Source organism: Nipponia nippon, unplaced genomic scaffold, assembly GCF_047370975.1.
Source record: "Nipponia nippon isolate SJK-2023a ecotype South Korea unplaced genomic scaffold, ASM4737097v1 scaffold_5, whole genome shotgun sequence".
Classification (NCBI taxonomy): Eukaryota; Metazoa; Chordata; class Aves; order Pelecaniformes; family Threskiornithidae; genus Nipponia; species Nipponia nippon.
This window is the reverse complement of record NW_028262369.1, coordinates 35,500,177-35,513,948: the sequence shown is the minus strand read 5'-3', so window position 1 is coordinate 35,513,948 and position 13,772 is coordinate 35,500,177. Positions and strand designations below refer to the sequence as shown.

General features: G+C 37.2%; 1 protein-coding gene across 6 annotated transcripts in view; it reads right to left on the bottom strand.

Annotated features, from left to right (window-relative positions):
- ADGRL2 (adhesion G protein-coupled receptor L2) overlaps positions 1–13,772 on the bottom strand; it is a 395,707-nt gene that overhangs the window by 182,057 nt on the left and 199,878 nt on the right. For 5 of the 6 annotated variants that reach the window (XM_087730655.1, XM_087730657.1, XM_087730656.1 and 2 more), the window contains exon 1: positions 865–1,246. The exons of the other annotated variant lie outside the window; for it this stretch is intronic. The gene's annotated coding sequence lies outside the window, so the exon portion shown is untranslated. Of the gene's footprint in view, positions 1–864; positions 1,247–13,772 lie in introns of those variants that run through there. 6 annotated transcript variants of the gene reach the window in all.

Genomic DNA, 13,772 nt, shown 5'->3' with positions numbered 1-13,772 from the left:
CTTTAGAAAAAGCTAGCTCATGGGTTATAAGTTTGCAATGGTTAGACTGGGGTACTGAGAAAGTACGAAGTACACCGCACACCTCATCAGCATGCTTTAACTGTGATGTGGAAATGAAAGAATGGATACTAGTTAACTCTCTTTTCTTCCTTCTTTTCTATTATCCCTTTCAGTCTGTTTTATACCTGACATCGTAGCTATTCTGTTTTCTTTAGAAAGGAATGAATCACGGCTACCAGTTCCTTTAACTAAAGGCTGAAGAGAGAGTGATCACTTTCACTCAGTATCTACGCAGAGAGGATTTTAACTTTTCTATAACATCTTGTGCTATATGTCCCAATTGTGCAGTTTGAGAATAAAAAGTTTTCAGGACAATAGGCTAAATTCTGCCATCATTTCTCACCCAGAATACAACTTTACTCCTGCTGAAGTGGCCAGGGTTAGGTACAGAATCTGCCTATCTGCATCGTACATAGTTTTCAGAGGTGAAATAGTTTTATGCCAAAGAAGGGAGAACACTTAAAATCCACCTGTTATTCTTAACTATTTTCATTCTTTGAGAAAATTAAATCCTAAAGTAAACATGCAAGGGAGAGAATTAAGGAATTAAATTTAAAATTATGTTTAGAAAATTTTACTATAACCAAGAGATACAGTCACAAACCACTTAGAAAAAAATGTTGATGTCTAGGTGGGGCTGTTACCTTTAAAGAGGAAAACTAAAAACTAAAATAAATGATAGATTGATTCCAGGTTCTCACCGTGACCGCATATACCGCTCGATGAAATATAGGTAAGGGAGTGTCCAGATAGAGAAGAATTCCCCGGTACGGTACAGGAGTTATTTCCATTCAAGGAGTTTACCTTGGGCAAAAAGGGAGTTTCCAGGGTGTTCAGCGCAGCAGAAATTCAGACTTAATCTAGGTTGCAGCACAGCACACGATATAGGGAGCCTGCATAAAGGTAATGCAAATTAGAACAGTCCCTGAGGGCTGCTCTAATTTACGCGGAGATTCATTGGCCTGTATCCAGCCTTGAATATGAGCATCTACAGAGATGGCTTAAAGCCACTTTTGCTCCATTCTTTGTGGGCTACATCTTCTGTATGGTGCTTCATGTGAGATGTAGCACAGAATATCTCTTTTGCTTCATTTATGAAATGCAGGAAAACAGGGTCCCCCTCAGCCAAAAAAACAGCATTTCACGTAAGCTTAAAATGAACCCTTTGAACATCCGTCTCAGTTGAGCAAAGTTCCCACAAAGCACTGGCTTCTGTGCCCTTCCTAGAGATCTTTGCTCCTCAGCCTTCACAGTTTGCAAACCATGCTGTTTGAGTGAGGAAATCATTAATCCACTGCCTGTTTGGGACTGTTTCACAAAAAATCTATGCATTTCAGCAAAGCACTAGTTGTCTTTCCTCCACACAACTTTTGAGCCCCCCTGCCACAAAGCCATAATAATTTTTTTTCCAAAGCTATTTGTAAACCAACAAAATGTCACCATTTCATAAACTAACAGAAGTTCTCATTGACTTCAAAAGGAATTATATTCACAAAAGTGTAGATTTTGCGTCTAGTTTTTAACTGCTTAATTATTAAGATTCTACAACATGAGTTACAATGTTGTAAGACATGAACTGAAAATTGTGGGCCTGTCCCCTACCTATCAGCCATGTATGCAAGCCTCCAGACTGATACACAAGTTGGTCAATACTTTCACACGAGTATCCCTCTGAAGTCATTGCAGCAATGTTTGTGGTTAAAGTTAAGTGTATGTTTTAATGTTCTGCTAAATCATGGCTTAAGTCCTTACGTGGATTCAGATGAGCAGAGCAGCTGAAAGTAAAGTAAGTTGAGTGTGACAGCTAATGTATGAGTTCTTTTTGGACACAAACAATTTTTAATAACAGGTTATTTGCTGGTATACAGAATACAGAATTATTATTTTAGAAGAAGTGACTCAAGGCTTCTCCTAGCTTTTGCTTTCACTGGCTGAAATAAATGATCTGAGTAGATGTGAATATGACCACCCAGTTCTCAAACTTTGTTTGAGAAATGCTAACAAGTTTTTGATTTCCTTTTTTAAAATCAGATTTGTCTATTAATGTTGCAACTACTTTCAGTGTCTCTGGCATTGGCATTACAAATGTCAAAAAACCTTATTCTGTTCTGTAGTTCCTGTTTGCTCGCTACAGTTTCTGAATCAATAAACAAAATCACCTATTTTTAATCGCTAGCTCCTGAAGAGGGCAGCACGTTCTAGATATTATTGAACTGTAAGCTTTGAGATGACAGCCCGGGCTTTACTGTACTGCACACAGAGGAAGGGGGAATAAAAACATTCTCGAAATTTTGTGTAGACAGTTCCCATGATACAATCAGTCAGCAAAAGTTCTAGGCTGTTACAGACCAAGGTCAAAACTGTATTTGATTATTAAAGACAAGATTCAAATTAGCTACCTGAAGCAATGCATTTAGTAACAGAGCAACAAAATACCAGTAAGGAGTACTTCCACGAGGAATATGTTTTATCTTTAACATTGTAGATAACTTTTCCTATTGGCAGTGCATTGACTATCAAAACTACTAAAGGGGTTAGATTTAATTATCTCACTTCTTTGCACATTTCATCTCAATTGCTATGGCAACATTCAGTTGCCTCAGCAGCAATGTACACTTTAATCAGATATTTCCTCACTCATTTCTCTGTGCACCACAGCAATGTAGTCAAATTTACAGCCAAACCCTGATGCATCTGATAACACCTCTTAGGAATTAATGGCTAGGTTTCCCCTGCCCCTCACCCATAGCCACAAATATTTCTAGAGTTTTGCACCTTGATGACAAAGGCTTTAGGAGATGAAAAGTGTGCATACTTCAAATCTTTCCTACTTCACTGATTTTATGTTGTTTTCTGCCACCGCTCCCTTTTTGCATGGCTTCTACTTACTTGGGAACTCTTCCCATCAAGCTATGGGCAGGTCTTCTGGTCCCTGCAGGAATTCTTTCAGGGCTGAGAACAGGAAACAAAATAATCGGGCAGACAATATGGTTCCTCCCATATTCCACCCTGCCCTGAAAAGCTTTTTGTTTGATTACTCAGCCCTGATTAAATGCTTCGTCAGAGTACATCATAGTTCTTTAAACTTCTTGGCCCAGAAATCAGGAACATAGGCTAAAATAAAAGTAATTAGGAGTGATGAGCAGATACTGGAGACTCCATATTGAAATGCAGACAGTAAGAAGAGTCAGGAAGCTAAAAGTACAGGGGGGTACTAAATTCAGCTTATGGGAAGTCTTGATATTTCTGACATAGAATATCGTCTGGTTTGAAAACATGTCACCACCAACGTAAGTGGGAACAGAGATAAGTTCCTAATGGTGCCTAGCTTCTATGGTGAAAAACACATTAGAAATGCATTAGATAGATTAAATTAGATTGGATTACAGTCAGACATATAGGAAAGAATGATAGACATAAGGCATTAAAACATAATTCTGCATATTCTGAAGATTGTCTTTAAATAGTCAATTAGTTGATTTTGCTTTTTTGCATTAAAGAAAATATTCTACACTGCTTTTTGTTTCTACATGCATTTTTCATAGCTGTTTGTCTGCTCACTTGTTATAAACTGCCACAGCTCATTTGCAAATAAGGTCTTGGATTACTGCTGTCTTAAAGATTTTTGGAAACCCTGGGTAAGTACACAGTTGACTTGGGCCACGGTTGTCCCAGAGAGGTGTGATGGAGTCAGAGTCAGAGCCACTCTACGTCTTGTCAATGATAACAAAGTCTGATCGGCCTCCGACCATGCAATATAAAGTCACTCCCTACAGTTTATCTCCATGTGAGCCATAGCAGCTTTTCTAGTGGCTTCATAACTCAAGATACTAAAAAACTGTAAAAGCATCGACTTACTAGGAACATACAGGAAAAAATGTGCCCAGTATGCTTTTTATACCTGACAAGGGATCTGGTCATATATAACATGAAGGTCCATGTTACATGGGATATCTGTTGAGGATCTGGGGAGACTTTTCTAGCTGAGGTGCTGAAGCCTAACATTTGTGGGCCCAAGTCATATGACAGCACTGTCTCCTAATCCATCAGTGAAGCTGCTGTATTTTAGGGTTCTGCAGGAGAAGCTACAAGTTACAGAATCTACAATGCTTTTTCACATCAGTACTTCTGAAGATGTATACATATACCCTTTGTATCAATGCGTCTAATCTTATAAATGAAAACTATTTATGTTTGCAGGGCTGGTCCCAGTAGTTTAAAATAGGTATTTCCCTGCAGCTTTGTACATATAATATAAGCGTTATATATAACTATACACTATAAGTTTTAATAATGTGTCCAAACAACATTTGTGCCATAGAGGATGCAAAGATCATTTAAAGTTCAGAGTTTGCAATTCTGTACTAAAATTAAAATTAAAAAAAACCCAAAACTTTATACGTAAAAAATCCAATATCCATGCATAGCTAAAAATTAAAAATGCTTGTAGTATAACTTATTCCACTTAAAGAATTCATTTAAAAGTTGATTCATGTAACATGGGAAGAGTTATGCTGATTTCCACCAGCTGAGAATCTGGTGCATAGTCTTTATAATAATAATTTTATAGTGCTGAAATTATCTATGCCATATACAACTGGAAATTTATGCCAAATAATATATTCCTTGTTTGAATAGTTTATAAACTGGAGACTTTCATAAAAGATATTGCAAAAAACCGTACAGAACAGTGCCTTGTCATTAGAGGATGCTTTTTGGACTTTGTGGGATTTTACTGCAGTACAGAAGAGAGGAAATTTGACTTTATTCTTTATGGGCTCAAAGACCATATGAAGAAAGATGCATGGAACAAAAATGATCAGAAAATATGGAAATGGATAGAGCTATCATATGTTCCTCTGTGCACATTCCTGTTTAATTTGTTAATTTTATGAATTTATGAAATATAACTTAGTTAAAGGCTGATATATTTGGGATTATTCATGTTAATTTCCAGTATAAATATTCCAGTTCTGGAACATATTTTCCTATCCTCTTAATTCTTGTCTAGGATTGTATGAAAGACCTACCCAACAAATATTAGGAATAATTACCTGTACAAAAAAAGCTTGTTAAAGATAAAGTATTTTAAACTTTATGAAGCACTTTACCTGTTTGTGCTTATTTGTAATAATCAAAAGTTAAACATTTTCAAAATAGTTTTTTGGTGAGGGTGTGCTTTCTGCAGAGTACAATAGAGTATAATACAATCTAATCTCTAAACTAAGGCATGCCATGCAGTTCTATAGGGTACACACAGTTCTTACTAGGTTTCTTATCACCAGTTTACAAATTTTTGCCATGGGTCGCCTTTAATTTTCAGTAATAGTTTGTCTCCTCCTCCCCTTTCATTCCTTTTCCAGGTAGGTTTTCCCTTAGTCTCTGTTTTAACCTAACCCCACCCCTTCCCTCTTTTTGAGTACAATAAACTATGTTTTTTATAACCTCCAAAAACTCACTTCAGCAATCCAGCAGGGTTCCCTTTCCCTCTGGCACCAGCAGAGATCCTGGCATCCTCCCGCTGCCCAGCACCACCCTGCTCTCTGCAAGAGCCTTCTCCAAGAGCTGCTGCACTCCAGGCATCCATTGCAGAGCCTCTTCCTGATCCACCAAAACAGACATTTTCTTGGGCAAACCGCCCATTTCCCCTGACCTGGCTCTTTGCATCCTCAATGTCTTGCCTCAAAAAGAGGACATGGAGTCTGGCACCGGTAGCTGCTGCAGCTCCACTTTTCATATGGTTGCCAAAGAAGGGAGAAAATTGTGTGACAGAGAGACAGGGTAGCATGACAGGAAAATTCAAAAGCTGAGTAAAATTCTCCAGAGTTTCATTTTTTTGATTCCCACTTCCAGGTGCTCAACACATTCTGCTTCTCCCTCTCCCCAGGGTGAAGACTCACTGCTTGGTATATTGCTTGGAGCAATTTCTGCTCAGTTCTGTAGTCGCTTAGTTTCAACTCTACTCAAGTTTAAAGAACCTTTCTATAGCGCCTAATAAATACAGAGTCCACCATCATTGTTTATGCAAGCGACCATATTATTATTATTTTTTTACAGCTTAACCAAGCTGGAGAGTGGAACTACTACACAGGAGGCACTGCTCAGTTTTTACATATGTTATACACACATGCATACATACATATATGTATACACAGAATTTATGTATGCTCTTTCTGTAGCACTAATACTCCCTAAAGGTGTTATTATGTTGTTAGACAAATTAAAATTAAACAAGAGGTAAAAGTGCACTTGAACTGAAAACTGTTAAAAATGCCTACAGGCAAGACAAAAGTGAATAGCAGGAATTTATCCAGCTGTGTGTGTCTCGGAGTTCCTCTGGGCCAACTGACTGTGCTCCTATTTCTCCTGCAGGAAATGCAATTTAAAAAAAAATTCATGCAGGTGGTGTGACTTTCAAGCAAAATGACATGGACATTTTTTTGTCTGCCTTTAAGATAAAAATGGAGGGAATTTCTGTCAAACTCATTAAGCTACAGGACTGAATGGAGAGGGATGGTGGGAATATATAACAGAAGAGCTCAGAAACAGTAAGGCAGAGATCTACCTAGGTCAGAAATGTGATGGCCAGTAGTTTTGCTGACAAGCACATCTAATAACATCTGGAATCGGTGCAGTATGTGAGATCAACTTTGAAAACTTTTCTAAAAAAATCTGTCCTGAAACAGTATTTCTAAAACTAAATGCAAAAGAGGCCTTTTTTGTACGGGGGGGATTCAATGAAATCCCATAAAGAATACCCGAGATGTGCAGAACTGACATGGCCAAAGGTCTGCATATTGAGATCAAAGATGCAATTATAAAAAACAGTAGTAGTAGTATGTGTTAAATATATACTAAATTTGGATTTGCAAATCACATTTTATGCAGGTGCAAATGGATGCACTCATTAGAGGTGAAGGTGAACAAACTGAATAGATCGTTTATCTTTGTGGGTAAAATTGTTAGGTTTACTACTTCCCCTCATTCAAACCTCAAAACAATGTATGTCACAGTGAAAGAATTTGCTGTGTAAATTATTACGTGTTTTGCACTGAGAAAGAAAAACGAGACAGCTCGATATCCTAGTCACATAATGAAATAAGGAACTGTACTCTAGCCAGTTAATTCAGTTATTTTCATGACAGTGTTATCCAACAGTTATCACCATGACAATGCATCTTTGTTGACTTAGAAGTGCTCAAAAATCAAAGAACATTTGGACCTGGAGATGAGGATAAGAAGATATGGTAGGAAGGAAGATTAAAAAAGTAATTCTCTCATTTTTACAATACTGTAGTCCCAATGGTACCACTGGAAGTACTCCTAATTTGCACCAGGGCAAAAGAAAGCATCTCTTCCTCTGATTCTATGTGCTGGGAAACTATATCTTACGAACGGCTATATTTATAGTCCAACTGCTATATAATGAAAGGAAATATGTGAAAATGAAAACAAAAGAAATATTAATGCATGCATCAGAATAATGCAACAAATAGGGATGTGTCTTTCTCCTGGTGAAAACGGAAATTAATCTCTTCTGTTTTGGCTCTGAGCTCAAGCCTTATAATCTAATTGGTGCATCATGAATACTAAAAGCAAGTAGCTGAGATTCATATAATTTTTTGTTATATGAAACTAAACAATTTGTATATGTGAGACTATTTTTCCTTCAGAATAGAGCTCTGTGAAACAAATCTAACCTTAAATTAAACAATAGACTCCGAGACATTTGCCTTTATAGGGCACTTCCATGCTTAAAAGCACCGACGTAAAATGTACTGTTTTTGTTCAACAGATCTGCTCTTTGGACTAAGTCCAGATTCCAAGTTATTGGGAGAGACTTTTACTTCTGGATCAGGCCCCTTGTGTATATTCACATTCATGTATGATTGCTTTAGTGGAAAAAGTGTTCTTATTCCCACTTCTGATGGAGTGAACTGAATTCTCTTTTGGCATTACTTACTGTATCACCAATGAGATTTATGCAGTCTCAGTGCATTTATATTCTATGCTATACTAAAACTGAACTATCCCAATGAAGGGTAGCAGAAAAACTGCTAAGGTTTAACTGGAAGCTTCTTTAGTAATAACAGGATACATGAGAGAGAAGGAACCAGATTGGCCTTTTGCAGTCCATTTGAGTTTTCCAAGTTTTGTAGTTAAAAGCTGTAAAAGATATTTTTATTAGTGAACTGAGAAAATTAGATAAATCCCCTGAGACTTAAAGCATGTGGAAACCTGTTCTGCCATTCTAACAAAGTCATTTTTCATGATGCAACTGCACTAAAATAGTTCCTTTTGTGAAACAATTCAATTGTTAAATTATTTTTGCATATGAGTAGAGCACATTTAATAAAACTCACTTGTACCCTTTTTACACATTCACATAATAAACACTCTGCTTGCACTATATCCTTGTTGCTTTCTTTGGCAAAATTTGGCATATACTGTGGGTTGATATTTTGTTTATTACATGCAATATTTTAAAGACCATTTGTGGAAAGGATATAAAAAATAAGGTTCATGTGCATGTGCACGTGCATATTATAGCTGAGACTGCCAAAGAAGCATGGAGAACCTAGACCCCTAACCCTGACTGAAATTCCATGGAAGGCAGGCTCCTGTGGTAATCCCAGCCTATGTATAGAACAGAATTTCTCAGCATTTATTCAGGTATGCACCTTAAAGCAAAACTTCAGTGTGATCAAGTACCGCACACATAGTAATGAGCTTTGCAATTTCCTGAATAGCTTTTATGAGGAGGGCTCGTGCCTCTGTCTTTCTCCTCCCTTTGCTGTTTATGTCCTGCTTTCCGTCTTCCACCCCCTCCTTCTTAAAGCCTTCACAGCAACCTGATGGACTTAGCAGGAACTGGGGTCATTGTGGTGATCAATGACTTGGGCTGTTGAGCATTCAGCCATTGATCACACTGAATAGATTCATATATCTTAGGCATGCCATCACAAGCAGCTGCTTCTACTTAGCTTGCCAGCTTTCTGTCACCTCGAGGATTCAATGAAGTTCAGAGGCAGTGTGAGAAGGTTATATAATTCTGTCAAGAAATCATGTCTTTGATTTTTTTCATCTCTTAGACCTACGTGTCTACCCTTTGGGGGTCTATCACAGACTGAGAACTTCCAATATATTACATACCATAACACAGCAGTATAAAGAGTGCTATATAAAATATATAAACGCCCTTCCTTTGAACAGAATAGCAGGAGCCTTCACTCCTTTCTTTTATGAAAGAACATTACCTAATGCTGAAGAGAAACCACAGCTGTATTCATGTGTGCATGCACATGCTTTGCTTGTAATTTGAAACATATTCCCATAAACCGTCAGATATTATCATGTCTAGTGTTCCTTCTCTCATATCTAAATATTCTGTGCCCAATTTGTAAGAGTAAAAAGTAACTTTAATAGCTTGGATAAAATATTCACAGTTTAACAACTTTACTGGGAAAATAAAATATGTTTCACCGAGTCATTAAAAGGACACTGGGAACTTGAATGCCACTTTCTCATCTAAAAACTTGTCATGCAATGTAGCTGAAAAAGATTAAAGACCTTTTTTTGCTCTACTTTTTTCCTGTTTACTTAGTTTGTGCTCTGGCTCACATACACTGAAGTACAAAGCTGCCACAATTTTGGATGTTATGACTTCCCAGCTTTATGCCCTGCCCCCCCACTGGAAGATCGTAATCCCATTGACAGTCCAGAAGATTAGGGCAAATGCTCTTTCACTGGCAGTTTAAATTAACAGGCGATGTGAATGTAGGTGGCTCAAGTGCAGGCACATGCTTCTCTCTCGTCCCTGTAGGTTGACAGTAATTTCCAGCAGGATTGTAAGATGGACAGCTGTGAGCATGAATATCCGAAATCATGGCAGCTACATCTGGCAGAGCTTGTCTGTCAAAGACCCATGACTGAAAGGTTGGTTGGCAGTGCAGTCTCCACAGGCAGGGGTCTGCTGGAGAGAGGCGCTGGAAAGCTCAGGCCTAAAAAAACCTCTCCAAACAACAGGCAGCAGTCAAAGAATGCAAATAACTGCAGTGCACAGGACAAAGCAATGTTGTAGTTAAGTCCTGTTTCGAAGTTTTAAAATAATGCTAAAACAATTCACAGGACTCAGGCTGGCTGTAGGCACTGGGCTGAGTTCCTGTTAGAGAAAAGGATGTGAGGGGGGAATATGAAAGTGTTCATGGTTAATAATGATGGCTATGATAGTAATATTCTCTGGTCTTCTAAATGATGCTTCCAAACATTCACAGAGAAAAAAAAAATTGTAGACATTTTCTAGGAATTAGAAAAAACCTCCAACATTCAAAAGATTTTTTTTTAAATTGGTCATCTTGAAAAAATTCAAATTGACAGTGTCCCTTTTAATGATACACTTCAAAGCTTTATGAAATCTCCCTGTCAAATGAGGCTACTACTTTAACACATATTCAAAGAGGTGTGTGCAGCTTGAAAATGGATTAAACAGTCAGGAAAAGAGGTCATATTCTGTTATACAAATGCAGTTCCAGGGCTTTAATGAATCTGGAGAATTTAACAATAAATATGGTAGATAAATAAAGTTGATTTACTATGCAATCTGCTACTTAAAAACCAATGAAATAAAGACTTAAGGCTTCCTATTCCACCACCTTGCCATTAATATACTTTATCATAATAAAAAATGAAAAGAAAGTGATATCAGTCAGTATTGTAGGATTCCATATTAGCTTTTCACATAAACCAGGTGCAAGCTATTAAGAAAATGCTTCCTCTATTTTTAAAAAAACTCTTTGTCTGTGCTGTTTATAGCCATTCAGTTAAAAAGGAAAGAAATGTCCAAAGCTAATCGATATAGTTTGGGATTTTTGGTGTCTGTCTTGGCTATCTGGATGCATCAGCTCTGAACCTGAGCACTTGGTATTTTGTAAGGCCTATTTGAGTTCACATTAGAAGATAGGAAATTTTAATGGAAAGTTATGGGAGTGGTGTTTTTAACTAGAGTACTTTTAATTGAAATTAAAACAAATGCAAGCACATCTCTCTGCGTCAGGTTTGGTATAACCCGTTTCAAAACAAAATCCATCACTTGGACTAAAACTAAGGTGACATTGTCACTTTAAATCACAACTCTGTATTTCAGCAATTGGCATCTCACGAAGTGATTGTGCCACTTGAAAATATTCAAGGACAATATTAAACAACATCTACAACCTTCCTAATGTTATTTAAAAGAAAAATCAGGGTTTTCATCTCTCTAATTTCTTTTCCTCTTCAAATACTGTTATTAACATTCTTTTTCACACATCCTCTTTCCTCCTTTTCTTTCAATTTTAATTATTTTTTTCTTTCTAAATTAATCCTTTGTTTGAACTGTTACTTTTAAGAGAGAAGAAAAGTTGTACAATGAACAGCTGAATGTTTGCCAGTTTGCTTTGGGTCCTTTCATGCTCCTTCTCTGAGGCCAGATCCTACAAGGTGCTGAGCATCAGGCAACTCACTAAAAGCTGAGGGTGCTGAGAATATCTAGGAAGAGCTTAGCATATTGCAGGATCATGCCTTGCATAGCAAGTTCTCCAAGTGATGACTATTTATGTTTCACTGAATAGACTTAGCATAAATTTTAACATCTCTGATATGATTGGGTATATTTATGGGCAAAGAGGAGGTATTTTTCATGACCGTATCACTCAGCACACTGAGAATGAAGCACATAGCAATGCCACCCAAAAAGTCTGGCAAAGAACCAGATGTCATAGTTACAAACGCACACAAAAATTGGAATATATTAGAGGCAATTACAAGGTATGTAAGCTCTTCAATGCTGAGAAAGCATCCAGATCATTGTACGTCCTGTCTTAATCAAATAATAATTCAAAACAAACTTACACACAATCACCAAGAAATCACGGAATCGAAGCATGCATGACCTCCAAAGCACTATACACTTTGTACTGTTCACCTGGGTTGGTTTTTTGTGTTACAGATGCAGCATTAAGGACTATTGTAAATCTACATTCTAACTAAAACAGAAATTTCAATCTTTTTAAAGCATCTTTTGAATTAAACCCAGTAATGTGAACCTAAATTCCTTACTTACAATTTTTCAATCTGTTATACAGATAGTATACATACTTGCTGTTTCTCCACTCCTGTCAGATAAGCATTTATGATTTCTTTCACAGATGCAGTAGATAGCCACAGAGCCTGCAGTTGGACCTGAGTAGTGCCTGTATCATTCAAATCTGAATTGTGCCAGACATTGTGCTGGGGAGGCCCACCGCCACCCTCACTGCCCGCTGCCTTACACAGGCAAGGCTGCAGCAGCTCTGTGGAGACTGCTCTCTCACTTACACAGTGGTGTTGCGACACGATAAGTCCCTGCAGGGTAGAAACTCCTACAGCTCACAGTTATCTTGAGTTAACTTTAGCAAAGGCATTTTGGAATCTTTGTGGTTAAAAGCTGTATAAATTTTCCCAGGCTTTTCCTTGATATAAGAAAATTATGTTTATGGCTATGTGTTTGCAGTTACATCTATCCCAATGACAACATAACCCACAGATATATTGTTACTTTTTTGCTTCAAATGTGGACAGTCAGACTATACAGAATATACCTATACATGTCAATATAATACAGTGATTTATGTTTACATATAATGCTCTAGTTATACAATAACTTCTTAAAATGCAGAACCTTTCATTATGAAGGATCCCCAAGCATTTAAAAATTAAAATCTCACCCTCTTTTTGCAACCTGAATCAAACAACTCCTCCTGATCACAAAAGTATCAATACAGAAGAAGACATATTGTAGAAACAGTGTGCATATGGGCATGATGAAAAGCTGAAAAATTTCTATATGAAATGTGGTTTGAGATGTGGTTTGTCTGATACATAAAAGGCTCTGCCAATTATTTGCTAACTCCATGGGAAAATCTCAAGCAAGCAAAGAACCTTTACAAACCTAACTTAAGCAGTCCATTTGCTGCATCCACCAGGTACACAGTGAGGCCTGAAGACTAGAAACAGTGCTCTAAACTTCACCCTGAATACTGATAATCAACCGGGATGTTTCCAGGGAGCTCTTGGTAAACACTGTGCTGATGATAGACTCCCAGTAGTTTGCCGTGCAATAATTTGTTTAGAAAATGCTAGCAGTATGTTTCCATTCAAGAATAAGTATAACCCTTATCTAATTACAGAATGACGTTCCATCAGTTATATCCTTTCATGATTCTATACCAAATAACATTCATTAACCCTATGTATCGTAAAAATCTTCTATTAAAATGTAGCTATGTTGCCTTTCAAGGCAGAGAAATGGCAAGCATTTGTTCTGAATCTACACAAGCTAAAGAGTTAAGAAATACTGGACCAGGAAGAAAAAAGAAAAAACAGGAAAAAAAGATTGTGAAAAGTTCTTGCTCCTAAAAAAATCTTGCTCCTTTTGAAACAGTTTACTCAGCTTATATCTGAAAATAGCAACGAAAATACTTAACCCTTCAAAATTTACTCTATTTTAGCAATTAATAACAGCTTTTCCTAATCATACTGTTTTTGTTTCTGTTTTGTTGTTTTCTATCTGGCTCTCCACAAATAAACATACATGCCTGTAATTTCTTTGGCTTTGTAGAATTTTTTTGAGTTTGAGAAAACTTCATGTCTTACTGTGTCCACAAACTTCTCTTTCTATACTTACATTGGTTTGC